Here is a 5,714-nt window from a genome sequence, read left to right as displayed (position 1 = left end):
GTAGCAAAAGTAAGAAAACGCGTACTTTTGAATCTGCAGGGCTTGGTGGCCCGGAGCCTACAACTTGGGTGAGACCAAATGGCAAGACCAAGTGGGGGAGCACACACACCATGGAAAAATGCCACAGGAACTTAGGAGCAACGGTGGACAATACACTTGATCAGTTTTGCTTTCTTCTGATTTTCTTTTATTTTTTTTGGTATCTGTCCATTGGTCACCCACTGTTTGTGCACCTCCATTCTGGTGACTACAGGGAGTGCCTAAGTGAGTGGACACACCCTACCCACACCACTGTTGGATTCTTCTGCCATGGATGCGCACAGATACTCTCAGGCCAAGAGACTGCATTGAATTTTTTTTTTTTTAATATGGAAAAGCTAGAAAAAGAGGCATGGAGAGGGAAAGAGAGTTTAAAAACAAACAGGCTGAAAATTAAATTAATTCCTGAGGAACAGCATAACAACCAACAGTGGCATCTTGAAATTTCTCAGGCAACTTTAAAAGCAAGAAGCTGAAAGAAGACTTTAAAGTCATACTCATTTTAGGCCTCAAATTTTTTTGTTGTTGTTTGCTGTTTTCTTCTCTTCCTTCTCTCCATTTTCTGCAATTATGGACTGCAGTATCCAGTCTAGTTTTCTTTTTTTTTTTTTTTTAGTTATTGTTGTTATTTTTTGGTGTTTTTAAATTTTTGCCCCCCTTGGTTTTTTTTTTTGCTGTTGCTGTTTTTCTGTTTTATGCTCCCCCTTCTACCAATGGGGGATTCTTTTTCTCCCTATATTACCCAACAAGAGACAGCAACTGCTGCCATATAGTCAAGCTACAATCACACTCTATAAAACATCAAAACCCAGGCAAAAACACCAAAATCCAGGCAAGAACCAATACCAACTGCCATATACCAGGGAGGCAGACAATACCTGTGAAAGTTACTCTGAGTTAAGCAATAAGAAGAGTGAAAAGAGAAGCCTACATCCTGATCACATCTACCTGGAAGTAATCAGAAAGCATAAAAAATACCAAAACACATACTCAATTAAGTATTAAGGCCACAGATAAACACTAAACATATCCAAGAAGCAAAATCAGATGACCATATCAGCACATGTCCAGAAACAAGATAAAATGTTTGAGACAAATGACCTAGAGGTAGACATGGACTCGATTCTGGAAAGAGGGCAGGCTTTGGAAATGCCTGAGATGGAAAGCAGAAAAATGATTATAAAATGTTTCAAAACATTTTACGATGGAGTTGAGAAAAATAAGGAGTAAGTCAAGAAAGTGCTACAGGAGCAATTAAATAAGATAGATACAGCTTTGGAAACAATTCAAAACCTAAGAAAGATATCCAAAAGATCAATAATAGAATATCAGAAATAGACAATACACAGAAAGGTAAAAGGAGTAAAATGGAAGAGATAGAAAGCAGAACCAGTGAGCTGGAAGACAAATCTCTCAATACCACTAAGATAAAAGAACAAACAGAGAAAAGGATTTAAAAAAATCTGAAGAAGGTCTAAGATTTATGTTGGACAACATGAAGAGGAATAACTTAAGGATGATCGGCATTCCAGAACAAGAAGAATCACATGAGTCCACAGAGGAAATAGTTGAAGAACTGCTGGAAGAAAATTTCTCTAATATTCTGAAAAGTGAAAAGATAAACACTCAAGAAGCTCAAGGAACCCCAGGAAGGGTAGATCCCCAAAGAAAATCACCAAGACATATCATAATCAAGCTTTCCAAAACCAAAGATAAGAAGACACTCCTGAAAGCAGCTAGGGAAAACAGAAGTGTTACTTACAAAAGCAAGCAAGTCAGATTAAGCACGGATCTCTCAGCAGAAACCAATGGGGAGACATATACAAAACCCTGAAAGAAAAAACTGCCAACCAAGAATCCTTTATCCAGCAAAGCTATCAATCAAATATGACGGTGTAATCAAAACATTCCAGGATAAACAGAAGGGATTTTGCCAAAGCCAACCCTATGCTACAAAACATCCTAACAGGAATTCTGTGGACTGAGAACCAACAGGAACAGACAACAACCAGAGATTGACATATGTGGAGGCACGTCCCAGAACTAAATCGACAAAAAGAAGAGTCGAGAACAGAACAAAACTACAAGAACAAACTCAGAGAATCTGGAGGTCAGTCTATGATTAAAACAATCACAATGCAAAATAAGGTAAACACATAGGAACAGAGGTGACTGAATTCCAAGGTGGGTAGATAAAATGAAAAGTTGTTGACAACTCCGAGGAATTGGGCACAATACAGCAGGCCACGGGCTCAAGTACAAATAACCAGAGGTTAGATGATGAGCCAAAATTCAGGATCCAGGCTCAGCAAAAAGCAAGCAAGTTTTCCCTGTGTCCAATTTATTGTCCCATTAGGAAATTTCTTTCAATTGATTTGCTACTCATAGCAGACCACATCATGGATTTGATTATATTAGATCTCAAGGAATATGGCTCTGTAGGATTGTAATATAAACAATGGACTGCATTTCTAACCACAAGGTCAGCAGTTCAAGTTCATCAGCCATCTGCCAGAGAAAGATGAGGCTTTCTTCCCCTGAAAAGATTTAAACAGTCACAGAAACCCTATAGAAGGTTGCTATGAGTGGGAGCCAAATTGACAGCGCTTAACAACAACAACAACAACAACAACAACAACATGGGAATTTACTCCATCTTAACTATCAAGGCACTGAGAATCCTGGTCCAGTCAAGTTAACACACAACCATAACTATCACATGCTATATGGCAATTATATTTTACAGTAAAAATGGGGGTGTTAGGCTGTGTCTTACTTTTGTTAAGTACAGGTATGTATCACTTAACATACATTCAGGCAATGTCCAACTGCATGTACATTTGTCATCCAACAAAAATTTTTGTTGTTAATGTTTTGTTTAAAAGAAAGGCAGCACTCTTTATTGATTACGTCTCCTAATGGTTTTCAAGGTCCCAGTCCCAGACTCTTAGAACACTAGGACACAGCTGGGATATAGGCAGATGAGGCTGAGGATCTGAGCACAGGCTCTTGGGTTTTGGCTGGTAGACTGGCAGTGGGGGAAGGGGAAGGCAACTAAGGGCTGCTCCTACAGCTCAGGCAAGTGAAACAGCTAATGGGCAAGGTGAACTCCTTCCTTTCCACTCAGAACCTCTCAATCCACTCACTGCCTAGCCCTTGCAGTCAAGTGGAGTTCCAGCACTCATTCCTCTGACGGTATCCAGAATCACAAGCAGCAGAGTATCAATGAAGATAACCAGAAGTGGGTTCCCATAGGTTTTAGTCTGGTGTTCACACAGCATGCAAATCACATAATGTGCTAGTTCACAAAAGGTACAATAGACATTATATGATACATAAACTGTAATAAAAGTTCTTGTCAATTCTTGCTGTTCTTCATCTCTTGTAACCTCACTCATATGAATTTACTCTGGATTGTTCTTGCTGCTGTTGTTAGTTTCCATAAATTCAGTTCTGACTCACAGGGACCCAATGTACAAAAGAATGAGATGCTGTCCAGTCTTGTGTTATCCTCACAATGGTTATGTTTGAGCCCATTGTATCATTTTACAAAGCATGATGCCTTTCTTCAGGGACTTTTCCCTCCTAATAATGTGCCCAAACGATGAAAGACCATCCTGACTTCTAATGAGATTCTAATCTGCATTCCTTCCATCTTCTTTCAAGATAGATGTTTGTTCTTCTGACAAACCATGTCTTCTCCAACACCAAATTCAAATGCATCAATTCTTCTCCTGTCTTCCATATTTATTGTTCAACTTTTATATGTTGTTGCTAAGTGTCATCAAATTGATTACAACTCAAATAGACAATGTATAGGGTTTCTGAGGCTGTAAATCTTTACAGTAGCAGAAAGCCTCATCTTTCTCCAGCAGAGTGGTTGGTAGGCTCAAACTTCCAACCTTGTGGTTTGCATCCCAGTGATTATGCTCTAGACTGAGCCACCACAATGCTAACTTGCATATGAGATGATAGAAAATATTATGACTTGGGTCAGGTGCTCCCTAATCCTCAAACTCTTTAATATTTTAAAGAGGTCTTTTGTAGCCAATTTGTCTCATGTAAATATGTAGCTTGATTTCTTGGCAGGTGCTTCCATGAGTGACTCCAGATACAAACAAAATGAATCATTGACAATTTCAATATTTTCTCCATTTATCATTGTGTTATTTATTGGTCCAGTTATGAGGATTTTCATTTCTTTTACACTGAATTGCAAACAACACTAGACTGTAGTCTTTGATTTTCATCAGTGGGTACTTGAAGTCCATCTCACTTTCAGAAAGCAAGGAGTCTACTGTATCCCCTTCATTTTGAAACTAAGCGCACCTATGAAAGCTTGTAAGCCAGCCACTTCATGCCTTTATACTCCCCCCATTTTAACAGCTACCATCTAAAGTGTCTGTTCCTATAAACCCAGTACACTGTTGAAACAAGCATGTCCCTTTATATGAAGAATCTTCCATCCCAGTTGGAATTTTGAACAACTGCATCCATAAGCAAAATTTCAGTTCATCAAATTTATGCAATTGACACTTACTCAGAGTACCAAACATCTTTGTCTTCATCTGATAAGGATATCATCAGTCCAACCCTAGTCATCCAAGCTAGATCAAATGGGTACTAGTTGTAAATTTAAGAGTTCACACACACCTCCCTGTACTTCAAACCAGTGGGCAACTTCACTCTCAGCCGTACCTACCATGGGCTCAAGAGTTCACACAACTCTATAAAATTCAGACCAGCCAGCCTTCCTGCTCTGCTCATCTCAAGGTCAACAGGTTCCAGTAGAACACATCCAAACTCAGTGTCTTCATGCTGCATTTCCCTCAATTCCACTTACAAGTAGATCAAAGTGGACACCATCAAGCATAGGGCTCACTGGTTCCCTTTAACTTCCAGTCTTAGATAAGGTTTTCTGTGCTGGACTGACTTTTCTTGACTTGATGCCTCTGAAATGCAAAACATCAAATTGTCTGTTTTTATCTCTGCTTGAAACTCTGGATTTTCCAGCAGTTCTGGGTTGGTCTGCCTGTGTTTTCAAATGCAAATGCCCAAAATTGGAAGGTTCTGGGTGGGGCTCAGGATTACACCTAAATCCCTATACTCTACAAAGATTTATAAGACTATCTTTTCCTGACAAATTCGTACTCTGCTTTTATAAGATCTCTGTAATCATAGTTCCAAATATTCCTATTACACATGTATGTCTATTTTACAATTATAGGCAAGAGAAACCAATATGCAAAAGGCAGTCAAACACATAAACCATTTAAAAACATTCAAGTTTAATCTTTTCTTCTTATTTGGACTAACCCAATTCATATACTTATGGCCTTAGGCCTCTGACAAGGTGTATTCCAGAAGGCCCTGGCCCTCCATCAGCCCTGTTTAATCACACATGTCATTGGCTACAGGCAACTTCAGAAGCTTCGGCTCTTCCCTCCACTTAAGTATTTTATTCCACACCCTTTCATTCTTTCTCATACAAACCCTCATAATTTCATAGTTCTGGAGCCATTGCAATGAATGTTGTTCACAACCTCAATTAGTTAAACCAAGTGAGGGCCATTTCTGACTTCCTTTGACTCCACAAGAGGGAAGGAGGACCAAACTCAAAATCAGCCCAAGGCTGAGTCTTATGAAGTGGGGGTCAGGCATGCCTCCACCTTATG

This window comes from Chrysochloris asiatica, unplaced genomic scaffold (genome assembly GCF_000296735.1).
Source record: "Chrysochloris asiatica unplaced genomic scaffold, ChrAsi1.0 scaffold00061, whole genome shotgun sequence".
Taxonomy (NCBI): Eukaryota; Metazoa; Chordata; class Mammalia; order Afrosoricida; family Chrysochloridae; genus Chrysochloris; species Chrysochloris asiatica.
Note: the sequence above shows the minus strand (reverse complement) of the source record.